The 12,576-nt window shown below is 33.9% G+C and overlaps 1 non-coding gene across 1 annotated transcript; it reads right to left on the bottom strand.

The window, feature by feature from the left end:
* Positions 1-4,249: 4,249 nt before the first annotated feature.
* LOC128034237 (small nucleolar RNA R71) lies at positions 4,250-4,355 on the bottom strand. The gene has a single exon (XR_008190367.1). It is a non-coding gene; the product is annotated as a small nucleolar RNA R71 (small nucleolar RNA).
* Between the last annotated feature and the right edge of the window lie 8,221 nt (positions 4,356-12,576).

Genomic DNA, 12,576 nt, shown 5'->3' with positions numbered 1-12,576 from the left:
ACCGTAGATCGACGAAAAGCCGAAAAGTCGATAACAAGGCGTTTGAGCCCATACGAGCCTGCGATCGCTCGAGTGGTAAGCCCAACATGTGAATTGTGGGCAAATGATTGAAATACCCTCGATGGTTAAAATGATCGAATTACCCCGAAGGGTAAAATGACCGAATTACCCCCGAAAGGTAAAATGATCGAATTACCCCCGAAAGGTCATTTATTACCCTAAAGGGTAAAATGACCGAATTACCTCTGAAGAGAAAAATGACTGAATTACCCCCGAAGGGTAAAATGACTGAATTACCCCCGAAGGGTCATTGAATTACCCATTCAATTTAATTACACGAACATACCTTGACGTGTATACGTAGATACGGAGGTGATTAATTTGAGATTTTCTCTTTGCCTCAATCTAACTCTGTACAAGGTCTGACTGGATCTATACAGATAAATTTACCTCAATTTAATATATATCATTCAATTTAGTCCAACACATATTTTTGGAAAAATTGTCATTTTTCCCCTATATTTTTAATTTCTTTGTAATTTAGTCCCAAGGCTCGGAAAATGAAAATCATGCAATTTAACCCTTACCCAAGCCTAGCCAATTTTTATAGAATTTAGTAGCAGCCCATATATTTCATAAATTCACAATTTCACCATACAATATTTTTTATTTTTCAATTTAGCCCCTAATTGATAATTTTATCAAAAATCTCTTTACAAAAGTTGTTTATCTAGCAACAGCCATCTATATTCTATCATCAAACTTCAAAACTCAAGCATGTTCATCAATGGTAAAACCCTAACAGTTTAACAGTTTCACAAATTAGTCCCCGGGCTAGGTAGATTAAGCTACAACGATTTTAAAAACATAGAAATCATTAAAAACAGGACAAAAATCACTGACCAATTGAGCATTCAAAGTTGTCGAACCCTAGCTTCCAAAAATGGATTTTCTTTCTCTAATATTCAGTTGAAAAAGAATTGAAGAAGATGACAATTTGTTTGGTTTTATTTATTATGACTTTAATTACTTAATTACCTAATTAACCTTTAAAACTAAACCAAATTTCAAAATTGCCAAGCCAATATCTTCCACTAACTCATTTATGGAATAATTACCATATAAGAACCTCCACTTTAAATTTCTATAGCTATTTAATACCTTTAGCTATTAGAACTCAACTTTTTCACTTTATGCGATTTAGTCCTTTTTATCAAATTGAACATATAAACGATAAAATTTCTTAACAAAATTTTTATACGGTAACACTATCATGTGGTAGACCATAAAATCATAATAAAATAAAATTTTTTCAACTTCTAATTTTTGGTCCCGAACCATATTCCGATTTACTGAAAATAGGTTGTTACAGATTACATTCTGTCCACTTAAATTATTATAATCGTGTTTGTGTTGTTATTAGGCCTTGGTAAATTGTTCAATTAAATAAAATCATGCCTACGTTGTACTTGCATTTTAAGGTAACAAATGAATTAATTATTAATTGAATTAAAATTGTAATTAATTGACGCAACATTTAATTGATGCATGTTTAATCTTTTAATGTAGCTAAAGGTTAAATTAGCAACAAGATTAAACGATACATTAGCCTTGCATAACTTGTAAGATTATTGTGATTAAATTGTTTCAATATAGGACTATGTAGTTACTTCACTTAATCTTATACTTACTTATGAAAATTGATTAATTATTTGAACCGACATAGTAATATGTTCAAGAGATTAATTGGTTTAGTAAGTTTGTATGTGCACTAGTTAGCAAAATACCAAGTTGCCGTGAAATTATTTGTAAGAACATGAACATGAGTTTAGTAATTTTAGGTTACGAATGTAATTGATCTAATACATTTATGTCATCTTGATTTTAACTCATCTTTTAGAAATCGCACATTAGAATATTTTTACTTTTTATTTTTTCTTAGTTAATTTTTTTTTTTTGGTTTTCATAACACCTTTTCAAATCAAATATTGTTTTCATCACCAAAGTGTTTAACTTTACATTTCATAAATATTTTTCTTTCACAGTACCTATGGGTACGATAACTCGACATTTACTTGTCACTTTATTACTTGTTGCAATTGTGTACACTTGCACATTTCTGTCGTTCCAAGTTTTTGGCGCCGTTGCGGGGGACTGTTTTAAAAGACACTATTTGTGACATTTTTAATTGCCTGTTGATTTATTTTTCTGTTTAATTCTAATTTAATTATTTTTCTGTAATTGTATCAGGTGTTTATGAGTATTTATCGAATTATCAACTTACTCTTCATAGATCTTGAAATTGAAAGGACTTTTCGACATATAAGAAGATAAGTAGTTTAGAGTAGGACTGAAAAGATGAACTTTGAAAATCAAAATCAAGGAAACGGGGAAAATCATACTCAAAATCCTATCCTTATTGCTGATGATAAGGATAGAGGCTTAAGACAGTATGTCGTGCCATTGTTTCATAAGCTTAATTCTAGTATTAGGAAACTCGAAATCGAGGCACAACAAATCGAGCTGAAGCCAGTCATATTCCAGATTGATATGGAAAGAGACAGATGAATGTGGAAGAGGATCGTAAATTTTGTTCAAGTTGCAGACTTATCCTAGATCTCTAGACGAACGTAAATTGAAACGAGAAACAACGAAAACAAATTAGTTGTCACAAATGAGAGTCAAACAAAATTGAAACAAAAGAAAGATGAACCGGCTAGTAAAGAGCCCAAAAGAGAATGAATTAGGGTTTCTTGGGTGGAAAGAAACCATCCATGGACCTCAAGACAACTCCCCAACCAGATCTGGAAAAACAAAACACAAACAGATTTGTTAAAAGTGATTTTAAAGACAAAAGAAAAATTGTTTTGTGCAAGAATGTTTGAAACAAGAAGAAAATATTAAAACTCCTAATTTTGATGTGTTTATTGAAGGATCAAGATAGGAGAACGTCTTTCTTAAAGCATTAACCTAGAACAAAAATCAATAAAATTAGCAAGCCAAAACAGTAAGAACTAACTTAAATAAGCAGGAAACGATAAATTAAGGATAAAAAAGAGAAGATGACATCCTAAGAAGCCTTGAAAACATTAAGAATCCACAACTCCTTTCAATGGCTCTAATTCCCCCTCAAATAAAAATATCTTGGCAAGAAAAAGCTTGAAGATGATTCCCACAATCTAAAAGATTGTTAAAACAGTTTCTATAAGAAACTCAAGAGCAATTCTTGAAGAAAATCTCAAAGAGAATTATTATTAACTCAAAAAAACATAAATCAATTATGTGTCTATAAGGGTGGACTTCCATGCTACTTATAAGCCCCCAAAGTAAGTTTTTCTAACCCTGATGGAATAACTAACATGACAACTCATCAAATAAAAAATAAAAAAATTCTAAGTGTGGACTTTTAATGGGAATTTAGCCAAAGCAATTAAATAGGCTCATTGGGTTGAATTCTTACATGATGATCCACCTATTAAAATTGGACCTATAGTTTAAATATTTTACAATTTGGGCCACTTTGATAATTAGGCTTAATATTCAATTAAATTACTTTCCAAACTTCTGGATGGGCTTGTAGACATCTTAATGGGCCATTTTTTCAAGAACCTGGTCTTGTGATCCATTTGCTCTCGAAATTGGCTCGTTCAAGCTTGTATATGAAACCCAATGCGCCTTGGCTGCAAGATTTGATTTCTTGGACCAAGATTTCCAAGATTTCAAATCTTAATTTTGTTGATTCTTAAAATTGTCTGAAACAACAAAATTGGACCAAGATTCAGTTTCTTGATTTTCTTGAAAATAAGAAAGTGAATCTTTATTTTCTTTTTCGGTCGTGTACGCATTTAGGGTCTTGGCAATGAATTCTTATATGGTTCCATTCAATCCTTCTTGGATTTTCTTGGCCTTTGACCGCGTTATTGAGCCTTGAGGAAATTTGAGCCCATCACGTTCATGAGCTTGATTTTGGGCTTTGCGACTCGTATCACAGGTGCTTCAGACACTGGGTCAATTTAGTGGAATGCCTACTAAAGATCCTCACCTTCATCTAAGATTGTTCATGGAGGTGAGTGATTCTTTCAAGTTAGTCGAAGTATCTAAATATGCATTACGATTAAAGTTACTCCCATATTCACTAAGGGACAGAACTAAGCCTGGTTGAACTCATTGCCACCAGATTCTATTACCACATGGCAAGAGTTAGTAGAAAGATTCCTCATGAAGTATTTCCCACCTAGCAAGAAAGCTAAGTTACAAAATGAGATCATTACCTTTCAACAGATGAATGACGAGTCCTTGTATGAGGCATGGGAAAGGTTTAAAGAATTGTTACGAAAGTGCCCTTATTATGGAATCCCTCATTGCATCCAACTAGAGCCATTCTACAATGGTCTCAATGCTCACAAGAGAATGGTAGTAGACGCTTCTACTAATGGTGCTCTCCTTTCTAAGTCTTATAATGAGGCTTATGAAATCATTAATAGAATTGCCAGCAATAATTACCAATGGCCAACCAATCGAGCAGCGCCAGAAAGATGAGTCATAGGAATACATGAAGTGAATGCTCTCACTACTAATGGGTTTAATAATTTTACAGCTCAACCACTGAGTCAATTCGAAAATGTAGCTTGTGTTTATTGTGGGGAAGGGAAATTGTTTGAAGAATGCCCATCAAACCCAGAATTCGTGTATTACATTGGTAACTAGAACCAGAATCGAGTAAGGTAAGGACTGCAATCAAATTTTTATAACCCATCTTGGTGAAACCACCCTAATTTTTCTTGGAATAACCAACTGGCTGGACTTAGTAACACTTATGCACAACCTAGATCGACCTAGCCACCTGTATTTACCCAAAAAGTTCAGAAAACAACCTCCAATTGAACCTTCTAATAGTTTGAAAAACCTATTGAAGTCATGCATAACAAAAAATGATGCCTTAATCCAAATCCAAGCAGCCACATTGAAAAACCTGGAAAACCAAATGGGTCAGCTTGTAACAAAACTTAGGAACCAACCACAAGGCACCTAGCCTAGTGATATGGAGAATTCAAGAAATCTGGGGAAAGAGCATTGTAAAGCATTAACATTGAGGAGCGGAAAAATGTTAGCACCTAACATTGTCGAAGTTGAAGAAGAGCAAGCTGATGCTCAACATAAGGTGGAAGTTCAACCATGTGTTGAAACTCCAGCTTCACTAGAACTAGAATATGCAAAATCCGATAAGGTAATTCCTGAACCAGCTAACTCCTATAAACTAACACCTTTGTTAGATGTGGAAGTGCCATGACAAAAAAGTGCAGTTAAGAATCCTCCACCACACTACCCTCAAAGACTTCACTAGCAGAAGCAGGAAGTCTAGTTTAAGAAATTCCTAGAAGTACTCAAGTAACTTCATATCAACATTCCGTTGGTTCAAGCACTTGAGCAGATTCCAAGCTACGTCAAATTCATGACGGATATCCTATCCAAGAAACAAAGACTTGGAAAATTTAAGATGGTAGCTCTGAAGGAGGAATGCAATGCATATCTACAAGATGTACTACCCCCAAGTATGAAAGACGCTGGATGTTTTACCATACCTTGCAACATTGGAGCAACTTATTGTGGTAAGGCATTATGTGATTTGGATGCAAGCATCAACTTGATGTCATGTCTATATTTAGAAAGTTAGGGATAGGTGAAGTTAGATCTATTACAGTTACACTTCAGTTAGCAAACCATTCTTTAGTACATCTGGAAGGAAATATCGAAGATGTAGTGGTACGTGTAGAAAAATTTATTTTTCCTGGTGACTTTGTTATCTTTGACTTTGAAACAGATAAAGAGGTGTCAATCATTCTAGGAAAGCCTTTCTTAGCAACTGGAATGACCCTTATTGATGTGCAGAAGGGCAAGCTTACCATGCATGTACAAGACGATTAGGTAACATTCAATGTTTTTAAATCTATGCGATTTCCTAATGCAATTGATGAGTGTTCTGCAGTATCTGAGATAGAGGATTTAGCTGTAGAATGGGAACTCATCTCTGTTGAGGAGCAATTGCAACAAGTTTTCATGCTGACCCTCTAAGTGACGAAGAGGGGGAGGAATTCATAATCCCACTTTGAATCTTTAGAATTAGAAGGTAGAGATTACGTCCAACCAAAAGCATCGATCGAAGAGCCACCTAAATTAAAACTTAAGGTACTTCCCTCACACTTAAAATATGTTTATTTAGGTAACGCTTCGACTTTGTCTGTAATTTTTTTGATAAAATTAATTGAAAAACAGGAAGAGAAACTCATTCTAGTACTGAAACAATTTAAAAAGGCCATTGGATAGACTATAGCTGATATCCATGGTATTAGTTCATCCGTGGGCACGCACAAAATCATCCTAGAAGATGGCAAGAAAGGGACTATTGGTGGACAACAGAGACTGAACCCCATTATGAAGGACGTGGTAATGAAAGAAATCATTAAGTGGCTAGATACGAGTATAATTTACCCCATCTCAGATAGTTCATAGGTAAGTTCAGCTCAGTGCATGCCAAAAAAAGGAGGTATTACGGTCGTAGAGAATAAAAATAACAAGTTAATACCGACCAGAACAATTACGGGATGGAGAATTTTCATAGATTACTGAAAGTTGAACAAGGCGACTAGAAAAGATCATTATCCTTTACCGTTCTTGAATCAAATGTTGGATAGACTCGCGGGGTGAGATTATTATTGTTTTCTAGATGTGTACTCAGGGTACAATCAGATCACATTAGCACCGGAGGATCAACACAAAACAATATTCACATGCCCATATGGTACATTCGCATTTAGACGCATGCCATTTGGTTTATGTAATGCACCTACTACATTTCAAAGATTTATGATGGTTATTTTTACAGATATGGTACACTTATGACGATTACTTACCCAATCTAACCAAGGCACTAAGGCGGTACGTAGAAACAAACCTTGTACTCAACTGGGAAAAGTGTCATTTCATGGTACGAGAAGGTCTTATTCTGATGCACCATATAACAAAACAAGGTAGATAAAGCCAATGTAGATGTTATTGAGGATGTTATTGAGAAACTCCCACCTCTAACATCTGTAAAATGTGTTAGGAGTTTTTAGGGACATGCCGAATTCTATCAAAGATTCATCAAAGACTTCTCCAAAATTGCTAAACCCTTATGCAAATTATTGGAGAAGGACACAATCTTCAAATTTGATGAAGAATGTTTGAAAGATTTTAGTGACCTAAAGAATCGATTAGTTTTGGCATCAATTATTGTTACACTAGATTGGGATTTTCCATTTGAGTTAATGTGTAACACAAGTGACTTCGCGGTAGGAGCTATGATGGGTTAGTGAAGGAACAAGGTTTTTCATCCCATCTTCGTACTCTGACGGGAGCTCAACTAAATTATACAGTAACAGAGAAAGAGTTACTTGCTATTGTATTTCCTTTTGACAAGTTTCAATCCTATCTTGTAGGTACCAAAGTGACTATTTATACGGATCATTCGATAATTAAATACTTACTTGGCAAGAAAGATGCTAAGCCGAGATAGATTCGATGGGTACTTCTACTTCAAGAGCTCAATCTAAAAATTCAAGATCGAAAAGAGGTAGAAAACGAGGTAGCAGATCACTTATCTAGATTGGAACTATAAGGAATTTTTTGCTTACACCCATCCAGGAGACATTCTTAGACGAGCACATACTCAAGGTAAATCATGCCCATAAGACCTCTTGGTTTTTATAATTTTGCTAACTACTTAACTTGTGGTTTGATGCCGCTTGACATGAAGTATCAACAAAAGAAAAAAAATTCACGATATGAAGTACTATTTTTGGGAAGAGCCATACCTATTTAAAAAGTGCGTAGATTAAATGATTAGGAGATGCGTGCAGAAAATGAGATTCATGAAATTCTATATCATTGTCACGTAACTCCAAGTGGGAGACACTTCAGAGGTTCACGTACTATGGCAAAAGTATTGCAAGTCGGATTCTTTTGGCCAACTCTATTCAAAGATGCATATGTCTACCTAAAGAGTTGTGATCGATGCTAAAAGTTTGGAACATTACCAACATAAATGAGATGCCCAGAACAAACATCATTGAGGTAGAATTATTTAATGTTTGGGGTATTGACTTTCTCGACCTGTTTCCTCATTCTTTTGGTCACAAGTATATATTGGTAGCAGTAGGTTATGTATCTAAGTGGGTTGAGGCTAAGGCATATCTGAAGAACGATTCCAAGGTTGTAATGAAGATTTTGTAGAAACATGTGTTCACAAGGTTTGAAACTCCTAGTGTTGTCATTAGTGATGAGGGATCCCACTTTATGAACAAATGGTTTAAATAGTTGCTCAATAGACATGGATTGAAGCACAAGGTTGTTACATCTTACCATCTATAGACAAATGGGCAAGTTGAACTGGCAAATAAAGAAATAAAAGGTATACTCAAGAAGGTAATTTGTCCAAATGGGCAGCATTGGTCTAGAAGATTGGATGACACTTTATGGGTCTACAGGACATCATACAAAATACCTTTAGGGATGTCTCCGTATCGGTTGGTTTTTGGGAAAGCCTGTCACTTGCCCTTGGAATTAGAACATAAAGCCTATTAGGCTTTCCAACAGCACAAATTGGATCTCAATCTTGTTAAAGAGAAATAGATGCTTCAACTTAATGAGTTAGAAGAATTCCGAACTTTCTCATATGAAAATGCCAAGTTACTTAAGGAGAGATTGAAAACATGGCATGACGAGCACATTTGAGTTTGAGAATTTGAAGCAAGTTAGCAAGTCTTGTTGTTCAATTCTAGATAAAGGTTCTTTCTTGGTAAGTTAAAATCACGTTGATCCAGTCCATTCTCTATTCATCAAGTCTTCCCATATCAGGTTGTTGAACTTCACGGTAAGGGAGGTAATTTTAGAGTTAACAGTCAGCACTTGAAACATTATTGGGGGATAAATTTAAGCGGGATAAAACCTTGTCCATTTTACTCGATACTTAAATTTTTATTTTTCTTTTTAATTAAATACTTAGGCTATATATATTTTTTAGATTAGCATGTTAAAATAAATTTTTTCTAAGAGATTGGAACTTCAGTGGGACCGCTTACGACCCCTCCAATCTTTCCTGGGAATTGATTTTAACAAAATCTTTCAAGAAAATATTTCCTAAATGACAAAATAATTTTTTAACTTTTCAAATAAAAAGGTCAATTTTGTCCAAGTTTTAGTTTGCAGCTTAATTTTCAAATTATCCTTAAGTCTAGGTACTTAATTGAATAATTTCTAACTATTGGATGTCATTTTGTAAACATTAAATTTAGTTGTCTTTTCTATACATATTTTTAAAACTAGCTAAAATAAAGGTTTTAAATTTTAATAAATAAGACGATAACAACTAATATATAATTATATTTCATATAATATATATTAATTGCTATCAACTTTGTATAGGATTGGAATTGTTTAATATTTTATGTAAGAGTTTTATTTCTAACAAATAAGATAATATCAAGTAATATGTTAATATACTTTATATTATATATTAATGGATATTGTTTTTAAAATAAGATTAGGAGTTATAGTATTTTATTATTATTTCTTTTAAGAGTTTGAATAAAATTTCCCCAGTTTCATGCTTTAAATAACTTCTCCCCACGCACCCTTACCTCCACCATTCTTAAACACCATCCACCCATCTACCACCATCGGCAACTGCCCACAACACCTACCAGTAGTTGCACGCCTAGCAGTCACCATCTCTCCCTTGTGCACCAGCTCACACATATTACTGCTTGCGCACCTTGCTGTCCTTGCACGCACTAATCGACCACCCTCCTCCATAAACATCGCACCTTCTAGATTCACCAACCAATCACCCTCCAACCAACCCTAAGTCGACATCTTTAGCTTCATATACTATTTATTTTATTGAGTTCTTATTTTTTATACAAAAGTGGTAAGAAAATTTTCTCCTAAATTTTAATTTGATTTAATTATTTGATTTATTGAATTATTAATATTTTATGCGAATTAAATTTTTTAGAAAATATTTGTTTACATCTTATATTTAGGTTAAATCATGCCTCGTAAAAGAACTCATGCCTCTGTCCAAATTGAATAAATCACAAAAAAAAATTCCACTGTGAAGAAGCTAAAGCGAGATACGATAGCATCTTCAAAAATAAACAAATGCTCCTAGAAAAAGGTTTTACATTGAAAGAAAGCAACTATACTAATTTTATGGCGGGCATTTGACAAGTTGCTGAAGCTTTAAATTAGGAACTGTTTTGTGAGAAAAGACCTAGTGTAGATAAAGAGTTAGTTCGTGAATTTTATGCAAATTTGACCTTAATCAAATTAACAGAAGTTTCTACCTGAGGAATCAAGGTACCAATAAACTCAAAAATTATTAATGAATTCTTTGACTTACTTGATTTTGAAGATGGCGAATATTCTGTCTTAATGGAAAATATATTGAGGCTGAAAATTGTAAGAAATTCTCGACAAACTTACAATTTCGGGTTCTAAATGGGTTGTGTCAAAGCATGGGAGTCACACTTGTCGCAGAGAATATTTGACACTTTTAGCGAACGTATGGTTTTATTTCATTCGGTTCAACCTTATGCCTATTTCACATGGGACCACAATTTCATTAGAACAAATGGTCTTGCTATACTCAATTATGAAAGCAAAGACCATTGATGTTGTAAAAATCATTCTAAGGGAAATTCAAATTTGTGCCGCTAAACGTTCTGGACCAGCATACTTTCCCTTTATGATAACAGTTTTGTGCTTAAAAGCTAAAATTCTTGCAAACGTAAAGAAGAAAGGGTATAGCCAAGGCACAATAACAGATTGGGACCTCTTCTGAGCAGTAGGAAATTACGTTTTGCAGCAACAAGCTGAATCGGGCGAGGAACCCGAAGAAGAAGAAAATCTTACAGAGATAGAACCAATGCAGCCAGTTGAAATACCTGATGAGGCGGGACCAACTGAACCAATTACCAAACCTGACATGGGTACCTTAACGTTTAAAACTCATTCTCCTCGCCCAAATCTTCGTGATAAGCTATCAAAGTTGATGGACATGATGCAACATATGCAGTGGCAATAACAAGCTTACTAGAGATCTTCAAAAATACGGGATGACCCATTTATTTTTGTGCCTGGGTTTCTAGATTTTATATTTGAACCTTGGACTCCAATATCAAAGTGAGATCGAGGCGGTTCAAGCAAAAACAAGGACGATGGAGCAAAAGATTAGTCGAATTCTGAAGGGTTTGCAAATAAATAAAAAAAAGGGGGGATCTTTACTTTATTTCATTTTACTTCTTAAGATATTTAAAGTTTTTAGGATTAGGTTCTTTTAGGATTTTATTTCTCGCATAATAAAATAAGAGGTGGAAATCATCAATAAAATTGAACAAGTTACAAAACAAGAAGTGTGGCAATAGATAGGTACATATCTAGGAAAAGCTTGGTATTTAAGCAGTCAAACTTGACTCACCTCCTCTTCCTTAGGTCCTACCTGGTGTACAGTATCTATTCACTTCTATATTTTTATTTTTTCAATTGTTTTTAACAATGGGGACAATGTTCATCTTAAGTAGGGGGACCAAAAACAAAATACATTATTTTTCAGAAAACATTATTGTTATAATTATGATTCAGTTATATTTTGTTCAAAAATTTGAATTTTCGTTAATTATGCTAAATTTTAGTATAAATAAAGTTTTGTTATCTTAATAATTGTTATTTTAGCTAAACTATGACATAAATGTTATTCTTAATAAAGTTTGTAAATCATACCATAAAATTCTTATGACTTTAGGAGAGTTAGACGTGCATGAAAGTTTAAGTCTCTAGAATTGACTTAGTAATTTCGAAAATAACTTAGGCAAATTGTTGTTTGGACTGTTTGAGCCTTTCAAGCCAACTTCAATGAATATTTACCCTTTGAAACCCAACTTTGAGATTATATGGCCTGATTTTATTTGAACCATTGCAATATTAAGCCATCACTTCTCTCCTAATTATCTCTAAATTGTCTCAAACACTAGACTCAGTCTGCACAAAATATTCTCTAAAAATATGTAACAGCCCGAATTTGGGGCTAGCCGGAATAGTGGTTTCGGGACAACAAATTCGACGAGAAAAAAAATTATTTTCATTATATTTTTATGGTCTACGATTTCACAAAATGAATTCGTGAAAATTTCGTTCGAAAATTTTGACGTTTGGGCACTCAATTTAGTCAAAAGGACTAAATTGTAAAAAGTGCAAAAGTAGAGTTCTATATGTTAGAGGTGTCTAATTGTTATGAAATTTTAAATTTGAGGTCTTTATATGGTAAGTAGACCATTGGTTAAGTTGGTGGACAAAAATGGGTATGGTTAGGCATGTTTCCAAAGTTTTTCATTAAGGGCATTTTGGTCATTTAGTTATTAAAATGAATTAAAAACAAAATTAAAAGCCAATTTTTGTCCATCTTCAACCCCTAGGCCGAAAATTGCATGGAGAAACCATGTCTAGGGTTTTTCAAGCTTCAAGCTCGATTGTAAGTCC

Source organism: Gossypium raimondii, chromosome 10 (genome assembly GCF_025698545.1).
Source record: "Gossypium raimondii isolate GPD5lz chromosome 10, ASM2569854v1, whole genome shotgun sequence".
NCBI lineage: Eukaryota > Viridiplantae > Streptophyta > Magnoliopsida > Malvales > Malvaceae > Gossypium > Gossypium raimondii.
The sequence above is the reverse complement of the archived record's forward strand: the minus strand, read 5'-3'. Positions and strand labels throughout refer to the sequence as shown.